Source organism: Lissotriton vulgaris, chromosome 11, assembly GCF_964263255.1.
Source record: "Lissotriton vulgaris chromosome 11, aLisVul1.2, whole genome shotgun sequence".
NCBI classification, from domain to species: domain Eukaryota; kingdom Metazoa; phylum Chordata; class Amphibia; order Caudata; family Salamandridae; genus Lissotriton; species Lissotriton vulgaris.
Window position 1 is genome coordinate 831,780,479 of NC_141699.1, and position 13,124 is coordinate 831,793,602.

A 13,124-nucleotide genomic window follows, 5' to 3' on the forward strand; every position below is an offset into this window, starting at 1 on the left:
AAGGAAGCTGATCACTTCCTATGCAGAGAAGAAAGTTTCCAGTGACCTCTGAGCTAGTTGGTAACACAACCCAATTAAGTTTAGCATAGTCAGTGGAGGCCTGGAATATCCGCAGTTCCACGTCGATACTACTGTTTATGTTATTCCAATGCGCAGGGCCTAGTGGGAAACTAGGAACTACACTACAGCGTTACATAAAAGATACAAACAGAAAAAAAATTGCAAATGTACAAGTAAACAGTCACACACGGAAGAGATATAAACAAAACAAATTGCAAATGTACAAGTAGTAAAGTCACTCAAGGAAGGGATACGAATGGATCTACTCTAAGAGTCACATAGGATTGGTAGAGAGTACAAAGGTCTACTACATATACTAGTGGTTAGAGTTATCTCTATATACATATATATGTATACAAATAGTAGATTTTCTGAGGACAAGACCCAAAAAACCAGGAGAGCAGAGTTCAATTAAGTGGAGTCGGAGAGGGCACGCAGTCACAGCACCAAGGGAGGGTGGGAGGGATACAAGGGCATGCAGAAAAGGCAAATCAGAGGATCATCAAGGGGAATATGAGGGAAAAGGGTAAAGGACAAGGGAATGGACAAGATGGAGGGTCAGGGTCCAGAGAAAAGCGGCCGAGAACAGCAGCAAAATGGCGGGCAGGACAAAAGTAAAGAAGTCCATGAAAGTGACCCAGTGAGTATGAATTAGAGTGTCAAAAGAAGTCAGGGGGGTACATAATTCAAAAATCAAAGTCAGGAAGGGAGAGGAGGCGTGTAGGCTCAGGTCCACTGGAGTAACGTTGATGACAGTCATAATCAGCCGTTCGTGGCTCCCGCGCCCCCATACCTGGGAGAAGTTCACTGGTTCCTCGCTCTTGCCCGGCTGCAGCAGCACTTTGTTTGACTACAAGAGAAGTTGTTAGAGATGGGTCACACGGGGGTAGAAGGGCTAAAAGAAAGCTGGGCTCAGCTGTCCTCGCGCCTCCAGTCCCAGAAGCGGGGGCTGTGTGCTTAGACAACTGGGTGGGGGCACCTCCGCGGGAACGTCTGCGCCCCCCAATCCGTGGCGGGACAGGCCGCTCTGATGAGGATTGATTTAAAAAGAATCAATCAAAAAGTAGTGCTTAGAAGCAAATAGCGCTTAGGGGTTACTTCCGGTCATGCTGGACCAATTTAAGTCCAACGGTCAGGCTGCCCACGATGGAGGGGAGGCCGGCTACAGGACTCCTGGAGGTTCTGCTTAAACAGTTCCATGGATGGAGCAAGTGCCAACATCAAAGTCTCGATGCATTGGTTCCAATCCACGCAGGCGATCTAGGCTTTATTGAAAAACCTGTTACGATGCAGGCTCTGCTTCATCGTTGAGCTGCACTGTCCATCTTCATCAATCAGTGCAGCCTGCCGAAGTGATGCTGTCAATCAGTTCCTGCGTCTGCATCGAAGGGCAATGAATCAGTTGGGATCAGCGCAAAGTCATTATTATGTCAGTTTTTATGGTTCTGTTCAGCAGAAGTCACCTTTCAAGAGCCCAGGACTGGATTGGCCAAGGAATCACTCTACGTTCAAGTGAGAGGGGTGCAGCCCTTGCCTCAGCCGGGAAGAGATCAGCAGGGAGCAGGGAAGCACAGCAAATCAGAAAAGCAATTCTTCCAGAGCAGCATCCAAGCTTGTAGTAGAGTAGTCTTTACTCCTGGCAGACTTTTTCACCGGTCCAGTGGTGTACTGTCTTGGTAGGATCAGAGGCCAGTTTATACCCAGTTGTGCCTTTGAAGTGGGGGTGACTTCAAAGTAGGCCTTCAAGTGCACAGGTGTTCATTTCTTACCAGCCCTGGCTCCAGATCATCAGTAGGGCGTAACCAGCTCTTTGTGTGGGAAACCGGACACTTCATTTTTTCAGTGTGTCAGTCCCCCCCTTCCTGCCCAGGAAGAGGTGTCAGAATGCAGATGAATGTTGAAGAGTTCTCTGTGACACCCACCCGTCCAGCGTTTGTGACTGTCTAGAGGAAAAGCACAAAGTATACCTGTCATCAACCCAAGACATGCATTGGAGACAGGCGGCAAGGAACACAGAGCAGTAAGAACAGAGAAATGTCAACTTTCTAAAAGTGGTATTTCTAAAATAGTAATGTTAAATCCAACCTTATCGGTAAAGAAGATTTATCATTACCATTTTAAAGATATGAAACATGATGCAGCGACTCATTTCTTATCAGGAATTACATCTTAAAAGTGTATTAAGGTATTTCTAATGCTATCCTATGAGAGGAGTAGGCCACACAGTAGTGGAAAACTACTTTGGGTGTTTGTCACTACCTGGAAATGCATAACTTAAAAGTACATGCCCTACTTTTTACTTAAACAGCACCCTTCCCTTAGGGCTTCCTAGGGCCTATCTTAGGGAGACCCTATGTGTAATAAAAGGGGAGTTTAAGGCTTGACAAGTCATAATAAATGCCAAGTCGAAGTGGCAGTAAACTGCACACACAGGCACTGTAATTGCAGACCAGAGACAGGCTACTCCTGTGGGAGGCATGATAAGTGCTGCAGGCCCACTAGTGAAAAGTGGCCTAGCTCCAATTGGGCAACTAGGGCTCTAACACGCATCAACAATGTCAATTTAATAAAGTAAATTCAATTTTAATGCATCCAATTGTGCAATTCGACTCAAATGCAATTTCTGTACATGTTCCAAATCTTACATCTCACAAATTAACATAAATCCACAAACATAAATTAGTTTAGCATGGCATCCAATCTTTTAAATCAACATTTTCGAAGACCCAACCCAATGCATTTCGGGACTTTGGTCTCTTCATCAGGGGTTATCTGTGGAAAAAAAATGAAAAACAAAATAAACAAATTCATTTGTAGCACAAAGCGCGTGCAATGTCAGTGTTAGTATAGACAATCTCAGTGATAATGACTCCCTTAATTGGTGCTGCCATCACCACAGTGATCAAACCGACAAGTGTGTTCACACAAGACCGCAAACTTACTTTCTGAGATGTTACTGCCCGCAACTGTGTGAGACACAAGAAAGCATACGTTCTGTATCAAACACTTCAGGTCAAAAGCTGTTTCATGGTTGTCAATGGAAAATATCATACCAGATACCCAATCACGTACCTTGCTCAAGCATTAAAGAGCATACCAAGCTGGTTACTGCGTTAACCAATTAATGGAAAAGATCTAAAGAATGAAAAAATGCTAAAATCAAAACCCAAACCTATTCAAGCGTTTTCTATCTATCAAAGGAAAGAAAATCATTCCTCACCAGAGCGAGCAATAACAAAATAGACGCCGTAGTAGCTCACGATGGATCTATATATTCTGCCCTGTGTGTAAGAACAGAGCTGCAATTAGGAATAGGTCCATCAAGAAATCTATGTAGATTGCAGAGGTTTTGAGGAGAGTTCATGGCTCACCTCTTGAAATATTGCCAAAAGTCAGGAGGGCTACGGTGGAGGAAGCAAGAATACTCGAGGTGTATTCCCTTACGTGCTGAATATGGAGAACGGAGGGGGGGAACAAACAGCCTGCCTCATTTGATCGGTGAAGGAACTGTTAAAAAAAAGACTTCTTTTTATACATATATATTAAACTCACAGAGCTGACCGCATGAAATTTCTCCAGTATACAGGAACGGACCACCACGCAGTAAGTTTTTCTTGATTGCTTTATTTCCCAAACTGCAACATGATGCATTTTGACTGGGTTACCCCAGTCTTGATCACATGACATGTCGTGACCTATCGTGACTTTAAATACATATGCACAGAAATGATCTCCGCCCTATTTGTTCATGGAGCTAAACAATAGACTTCTGATTTTTCAAAATAGCTAATGAGACTCCTGTATTTAAATACAATATCCACTGACAAAAAACTTTTCCCTCAGGGTAATTGTTTTTTATATATGTATAATTGTCAGTATATAGGAAAATTCTCATTCACATCACTTTACATGCTTTTAATGCATATCAGAAATAAAGGGCAAGTGCCCCAATAACTTTTGGCAATTGAAAAATAACCAACTCATTGAACATTCAAAATCACTTTTGTCTGTTGTAATATTAAAGTGCATAGGGCAAAATTATGTGTCCTGATAACGGACTATAGTGCATACTAAACCTCCCGTCCAAAAATTGTGCATTTTAACTATTAAAATCATAGCTAACTTGCTAATATATAAATGAAATTAATGGAATTGGTAAAGCGGACGCTTAATACAATACTTCTCATGAATATAAGGTGCTAATACAAGATCATGTTCATATGCCAAACAACAATATATCATGTTGTAATAAGTAAATCAGGCAAATATACATATGTACAAAATTTCAACATAGAAAGTGCAAAGTTGGTTATGCATAAATATGTGCAAATAAATGTTGTGTCAAAGATCAATAGATCACATCGAATAGACAATATACATCTTTAACTACAAAGTTGAACCATGATATAAACATATATACATAATTATCCGTGGCAGACCAACCTCTACTGGATCTCAATACCCTACAGACACTGAATAAAAACCAGTAAAACTAGAAATCTAGTAAAACCAGTTAAACCCCGATAAAAGTAAGGCTAAAATCTTTTAAAATAATTGGTCCCGCATAAGAAAACATATATGTTAAAAGCATAGATTAGTTGTTATCTCATTATTATCATAGCAGCAAAGGTTCTCTAGTTTCAAAGATTAAAGAAAATTATAGAAAATTATACAGCCCTGACGGTAATCAGGCCATTTGGAATCTTCGTGTCTAACCGTAAAATGTATTGACTCTCTAATTGACGCAGTTTTTTCTCTCTGTTTCCTCCCCTTAATGATCTTGGGACTGCGTCAATTACAAAATAACTGAGGTCATTTAAGTTGTTCTGGTGCACTAATTTAAAATGACTCACAACCGGATACGTTGAATCCGAATTTACAATAGCGCGTAAGTGCTGCAAGATACGGTTAAAAACCTGAAGCTTGGTTCTGCCTATGTATTGTAGCTGGCACTTACATTCCAAAACATAAACAGCATGGTCAGTCGGTCTTACATGTGAAAAGTCCATTAATCTTGTGTGGGGTAGAGGAAAAAGCATCTAAAAATTCCTATTTATTTTCCACAAACTTACATGCACTGAAGGAACTGCACTTATAAAACCCTGTTTTGTTTGATAACCAGGGTCCCGTTTCACTTACTTCTGGACTGGTTCTTACTAGAGCATCCCTCATAGAGGGTGCCCTTCTGAAAGTAATAGCAGTGTATCTAATTCTGGGGAAAGAGTAATGTCTAATTTTAAAATGGACAAATTCTTATTTATAATTTTTCTGACCTGCTTCTCCTGACAACTAAAAGTAGTTATAAGCCTGACCACTGGTTTCGTGCTTTCCGGGGTTTTTGATCTATCTATTAATGTACACTCATCATTATATGACCTCAAGGATTCATTATCTTGATTATGTACTTTCGATAGAGCAGTCTGTAAATATCTCATTCTATAACCCGAGCCAGAAACCTCTGTACCAAGTTGGTTAAACAGACTGCTAGGTCACTCTCATTGCTGCAAATCCTCTTAATTCTTAAAAACTCCCCATAGGGGATGCTTTTATTAAGGTGTCTGGGATGGGTACTGCTAGCGTATAATATAGAATTCGCAGCCGTGGCCTTTCTATGTAACTTAGTATGAATGATGTTATGTTCCACATAAATCTCTACATCCAGGAACTCAACTCTTTCATTGCTAATAGTTGCCGTGAATTTCAGGTTTAAATTGTTCTTGTTGATTTCTTCAACAAAGCTCTGTGCCGACTCTTTAGATCCTTGCCACACCACACATACGTCATCAATAAAACGCCACCACTTAATGACATTGTTTGAAAATGCGTCTCCATGTTTACACTCGAGGACATGCTTCTCCCACCAACCAATGTAGCTTTCTCAGTAAAACATGTACATCCAACAAGGGCAGAGATTGTCAGTTGATTCCTTTGTGTTCTACTACAGCTTCCCAGAGTGTTCTAAAGAACAACTAGAGTGCCAACAGCCTTACTTATAACAAAAGTATAGCACACCTGAGGCCCTCTTGATTGGAATAAAGTGGTAACGCTTAAAACATCTAATTTAAAAAGGAACAAAATGAGGGTGTTCATTTTGCCATAGAAAGTATTAGTGCTTCAGAAAGAAACATTAGGGCACATTTTGAGTGACTTCTCAAATCCTCTTCTATTTCATTTAAAAAAAATCTGACATGCAGACTGAAACATATACTTTCAATACCAGCAGCAGACTTCCCTGGTGAGCAGTAGCTTTACTACAGTGATCTAATGAGTAACTAGAGTGCTAACATTTAGAATTTATGGCAAACGTGTGACACATCTAAATGCCTTCTTGTTGGAACCAAAGTAAAAAACTGAAAGCATTTCCTACTGAGGAGACTGTAGTAAATGAGGAAATTAGGAAACTTCATAACAAACAAGTCCCCCAAGATGGCCGTCAGAGACAAAAGTGCCAAAATGTAGCAGAAATATCACCCAGATGTAGCCCAAGTATGGCCCAATGACAGAATGTCCCAGCGTGTTCTAAAGAGCAACTAGAGCGCTAACAGTCATACTTATGACAAAAGTATGGAACACCTGAAGTCATCTTGATTGGAATAAAGTGGTAACACTTAAAACATTTAATTTGCAAAGGAACAAAATTATCATTTTTGTTTCCATGGCAAAATGATCATTTTGCCATGGAAATTATGATTAGTGCTGCAGAAAGAAAAATTAGGGCACATTTTGACTTCTCAAATCCTCTTCTATTTCATTAAAACATTTTAACATGCAAACTGAAACATGCACTTTGAATACCAGCAGCAGACTTCCCTGGTAAGCAGTACCTTTACTACAGTGATCTAATGAGTAACTAGTGTGCTAACATTCAGAATTTATGGCAAATGTGTGACACATCTGAATGCCCTCTTGATGGAACCAAAGTAAACAAGCATTGAAAACTCAATAGGTCTCACCCTCGTTTAAGTTAAAGCAATTCTGATTGTAATTGGGTGGATTTTTAGCTTTGCTGTTATTAGTGTTTTTCAAACTTTCATGTACATAACATGCATATGTATGCATATATGTATATGTATGCTGAAGAACCTGGTTTTTAGAACCAAGCGGCGCCAGGGACACGCCCAAAGTCTTCGGGTTCTCCTGTCTTGGCAAACAGAGACACGGAATATTTCTAGGTGGCGTCAGAGATGAAATTTATTGGCTGCAGCTAGTAGCAGTAATCCCAGCAACACAACACGGTGTACAACTCAAGAAACTGCTCAATTTTGTAGAGCAAGACATCAGTATTTATACACAATATTCACATTACAAATGGACACCCACTGCAGCAAATTCTGACCAATAGAAACACATTTCTATACATTATCACATTCCAAAAAGGCTCACTTTACATTGTACCAACCCCACAAGTTAATTATTAGGATGTCCCAAATTCAATTTCCACAAGCCGGACAAACCCATAATTGAAAGCACAATGCATGTAACGAAGGAACATAAAAAGGAAACAATGATAGATAACGAGCAAGATAAGGCATGTGTAGAAAAGCTAAAAACTAACGATGTCCTGAACTTTGACTTGCAATTGCAGATAGCAATCAACTAAGGAAATTGGCCTCACAAAGGGTCAGTTTCAGATAAAGAGGTCAGTTCCTTACAATGCACCTTAGAGTCAAGAAAATGCTTAGTTAATAAGTGCATGAACAACTAAGCCCATGCAACTTCGTTCATCTAGTTACCTCCATGGGCCTACGTGATGGCAACACCAAAATGGAAGCACGAACAAAATGGAACCCATATTCGACACAAGTCTCTGAATACGTAATGAACTCGCTAGTTAACATGACGCATTCACTCCATATTAGCTGTACTTGCTAAATACGGTACAACAGCACCAAAATCGTAACGGAACCATAACATAACAGGACAAGGCAGATTTTACAGAACCTCAGAACCTCCTTTTGCCATTACGTAGGCAAGAACCTAAACTCAAGTCAATCTGAATCCAGGTCTATATCTATTCTCATCAGGTCATCAAGCTGTTGCTGTAACATCATCTTATTAGCCTTCACTTCTCTCGGGACGGGTCTTCTCACACAGATTGTAGCACAAAGACTACAAATGGCGGGACCACACTTAATGCATAGGCAACACGAGAAAAGGAACATCAGAATCTTCCATCCCCATTTGGACAGCAATTCCCATAACCATCCCATCAACGACCAATTACCTTTGTCTACATGTATAGATTCAGCAGACTTACGTAACCTAAAGATGGCTTGGTACACTGTTGGGGCAATATCTGGTATGAAAACGCAGTAACTAGATCCGATCAATTTGCATACCCCACCTCTATCTGCAAGTATAATATCTAACACAAAGCGATTCTGTAATGTCATAAGGCGATCCGCTTGAAGCTCAGCTGTAATATTTCTAAGGTCACCTGCAGTCTCATTTATAGTGGCCTCAACCACTCTTGTAAGCTGACGAATATTCCTACTATTAGCCATAGGACCCAAAAGGGCAGGAAACCCTTAAAGAAGTCTCCAGCTTCTTGTGTGTGAGAAGGTGCCCTGATATATGATGTTTCCAATTCTGGAACCACCTTGTATCAGTCCAAACAATCCCTTATGGTGTCTAGTTATAAGTCAACCTTATAGACAAGCTATCCTAATGGTAGCATGGACTAAGCAGCCTTAAAGGCTTAACTCAAGAGGTCGTGTTAAGCAAGCTGTTTTACCAATCACAATCCTGTAATATCAAATGAAAGGACACCACACAAGTATATATTATAAAAATATATGTATTTATTACTAGAATAATCCCCAGTACTCTTTATGAGCAAAGGGGCACAAGCGTTTAAACAAAAGCACAGTATAACATATGAAAGTTGCACAATTATGGATGAGGGCGGGTAGCCACTCAAACCATATATTAGGAAAGTGGTATAAGAGATACCAATCGAACAGTGGTTAGGCCTAGGGCCTAGGGAATCGCTGGGAGCAGTCGGGACTAGCAATGCTGAAGTCGGGAAAAGCCCGCGGGATTCGGGTGCAGCACTTAAAGCGCGGCTTGCACCAATGCAATGTCAATGGTGCGTAAAAGTTACAAAGTTAGTGTTTTAGGAACCTTCCGAGTGACCTAGAAAGATGAAACTTTAGACACATACACTAGAGATGTGTACCAGTATGGGAACACCGGCCTTGCTGAGTTACCTCACCCACAGGAAGCGGGTGCATAGGTGCGAAGTAGGGTCGGGTTTCGTCAGGCAGGTCAATGGTGCTTGGAGCTGAAGATGCTGCAGGTGGCTCGATGTGAAGAGTTCCGGTGGATCCAAGGGTGGATCTGAAGTGGTGAAGACCTGAAAGCAGAGGGGACAATGTTCAAAGTCACTGACCAGTGACCACTGTGGAACCAGATTGGAACCAGGCAAAGTCGGGTGCAAACAGGTGATGAGGTGTTGCTTCTCTCTGCAGCCACGTGGACACGAAGAGGTCAAGGACGTCCAGGAGTCGATCACGAGCTGTCCCACAAAGGCGCTAGCTGATGGCGGTGTCGGCAACTTGATTGAAGCAAACAGGCCTTGGATAATGCAAGCCACGCAGAAAGTGAAAAAGGCTTATTACTCGGACCAGCAAGGTCAGAGCGGGTGCTCCTTTCTACAGGTGCGAGGGCAAGTCTTAAAACAACCAGACCCACAGTGTAAGTCAAAGGTTTTGTCACCAAGATGGCCGCTGACCACGTGGCAAGTGGCCGGGATGGTGCATCGAGTGGCACAATGCAAAAGGGCCCCACGCAGATCGTGGAGATGCTGGAGGTCTGATCTTTACTGCAAATGTTGCTCGGTTTTGGGGCTTCTCAAACCTTAAAGCACGGTGTCAAGGGTGCCTCGGGTGCTGCGCAGTCAGCGTCTCGGGGGTCTTTCAAGATGTCCGGTCCCACATCTCTCGGTGCCTCCACGGGTCCCTTCTTTGCAGGGACTGTGGATCAGGCTGTGGGAAGTCTGGAAGTCTGAGTCTCGTCAGACTCTGCACTCGGGCTCCAGCAGGAGGTGGTGGCAAAGCAGACATTGAGTTGCTGGATGGTGCCTGTGTTCACAGGGTGGCCCCCCTAGGCCACAAGGGAGATGCTCTTAAGTCTTCTGTGCATCAGAATGTCGAAGTCCAGTCGTCTTCTTAATTTAAAGTTGATTCAGGATGATCTGAGGTGCTATGGCACTGCTCCCACTCTTATTCCAATCTGAGGGGTGGATCACCTGCTAGGTCCCTCCCTATGGGTGGGACCAGAAAGGGGGGCGGTTACACCCCCTTTCCTTTGTCCAGGGTCGCGCTGGGACTGGGGCTGGTCTGCCCCAGAAGCGGTTTGACCGGATTATGCAAGGGGAAGCCTTGTGCTCCCCAGGCAGTGTCTGGTTTCTTTCAAACCTCCCTGCTACAATCCACTATCTCCTGTCTGGGGTGGTGTGACACCTCCCCGTGACAGGAAACCCTTTGTCCAGGCCTCCTCTGCTGAGTTTCGGTCAGCAGCAGGAGGTCAGACTTGTGTCTGTGGCAGAAGCGTCCATTTCGTGATGCTGAGGCTCTTTTAAAATCAACTGCGTTTTAGCAAAGTAACATGTCTTCTCCCTCTAGAGGGGTGGAATGCTATCCCCATCGACAGGACAGTTGAGAGGATAGTATTCCAAATCGTATGCCACCTTACACAACATGTTTTGATAAAGCCAAACCAAAGTTAACATATAACCGCGAAGATTATAATGCACTTAAGAGTATATGGTATGGCAATATCCCGGAACAGCTTAGGGAATTGGTCCCGACAGCTGCAGACAGGCTCAGCTCATGATAGAGCACCATCTCACATAAAACCAAGCACTCTGCCTCCAGGATTGTTAAGGCCTGCCATAGGAGTGACTTATAGGTATATATGTGTCCAGTTTAGGTTTAGATATAGACATACTATATCTAAGCAAGAGGTGATTACACCAACTTGCCCGAGCTGAGTGATCAGCCAGTTGTGTCAATTTAAGAACCAGCCAGGGGTGGCAAAAGCTATGCTGCAGCCCCTGGTAGGCCTTGGATGCACCTATGCCCATGGCACCTATAGTGCACTATATAGGGGCTGACAAGGTGTCCAGTACCAATTTGGTTATGCACCTAGGGTGCATGGAATCCATTTTAAGGAGTGAGCAGAGAGCCTGGGGCCCTGATTAGCAGGGAACCAGGCCAACTAAGGGTAACAATAGTCAGGTATCCACCTTCCTACACAACCCCCCCCCCCAAATGAAAGGAGATAAGGCTATCCTTGACCAGGTAAGCCTATATTGCCTGAGTGGCCATATAAGGAAGTACCTGCACTAGCATGGTTACCCCCTGTCTCATGGTCCACTAAGCAATCCCTCACCCTTGGGGTATTAGAGGGTCTCCACCATAGGGAATCACTACCTTGGGTGTGTCTTTGCAAAGTAAAAGGCTGGCTTGGATATGGAGTATTGAAGTGAGGCTCCACTAATTTAGGGCTCAGCTTCCTCCAATTATCTTCTACCATGTATGCCTTTCTTTCATCAACTGAGTTGCACTGTGCTCTCAGGGTCAACCTCTGGCTACCTAAAGCTGGAGCCTGGGTCCCTTTTGTTGGCTTACTGGAGGGACAGTTCAGGTTTGGGCCCTTTGGGTCCCAGGTTTGGCTGTGCCCAACAATATCCATCTGGGGGAGTTCCCTAACTGATTTTAAGGGGGATCCCTCAGGAGTTTTTAAAGTTTTCACCTGGCTAGGGCTGCTAACTTCGGTGCCCCTAATCTGTTGATGGGGGTGCTTTATTTGACAGGGGGCCCTTTGGGGCTCACTATCCTTCTTGTCCTCTGCAGCCCTGGGCTGAGTAAGGCAAGGCAGAGAGGGGCAGGCTACCTGCTCCAGACTGGGTCCCACCTGAGAAGGGTCCACTGCCATCATGAGGCTCTGTCAGGCCAGGCCTAACAACCTCTGGGACAGTTCCTTCATCAGGGGTAAGATCAGTTCCCTGAGGAGGCTGATCCTTTCCTAATGTCTGGTGAGAGGAGATTTCTCTTCCTCCTCCATGCTCTCTGTTTGTGTGAAGTTATCCATCATTTCAGGTTTAACAACACAGGTATCTGTTTGAGTTTGGGCTGTGGCCATCACAGCCCCACCAACCTTTTCAGGAGGAGACTCAGTTTGGGTGTGAGCTGTTATCTTAACAGTTCGGCTATTCTGTTCAGGGAGTGAGTTAGCTAAAGATGGGGCTGAGAGTTGCTCAGCCCTACCAAACTTTTCAGGAAGAACATCTTGGGTTGGGGCTGTAGCCCCACTAACCTTTCCAGTGACATTTACCATTTTAGAATGGATTTCCTGTTCAACCTCAGCCCAGGCTGAGATTTCCAAATCATTTCCTAGTTTTGCTAGCGAGGGATGCTCTTAGTCCTGAGGCGGAAGCCGGGACTGGCTTGCTCATTTTCCTCTGATTGCTGCTAATCTTTTTAAAATATTGGGTGTTTATTGTGTTTTTAAACTTGCTTACTTGCACAAAGCAGGGCTCGAACAACGCCATATCGCAATACCGGTCCCGCCATCTTGAGTGAGGGAGACGAGCTTTGCGAGCAGTCTAGTGCTCCCCCCCGCCCGCCCCTGCCTGCATAAAAACGCTTGGTAAACGCATCCCCCGCTGATTGCTAGCGAGGGATGCTCTTAGTCCTGAGGCGGAAGCCGGGACTGTCTTGCTCATTTTCCTCTGATTGCTGCTAATCTTTTTAAAATATTGGGTGTCTTATTGTGTTTTTAAACTTGCTTACTTGCACAAAGCAGGGCTCAAACACCGCGATATCGCAATACCGGTCCCGCCATCTTGAGTGAGGGAGACGAGCTGGGCAAGCAGTCTTGTGCCCTACCCCGCCCGCCCCTGCCTGCATAAAATGACACCTTGGCCTAGGAAGCGCAGCGGGCTCGCCGCCAAAGGCAAGCCCCTCTGCGCCCGTCCGCGCGGATTCCGCACCTAGGGCCGGAACCCCCGGTCAGACTGTCTTAAATTCTGTACCACGTCTGGTATACAACCGCAATAC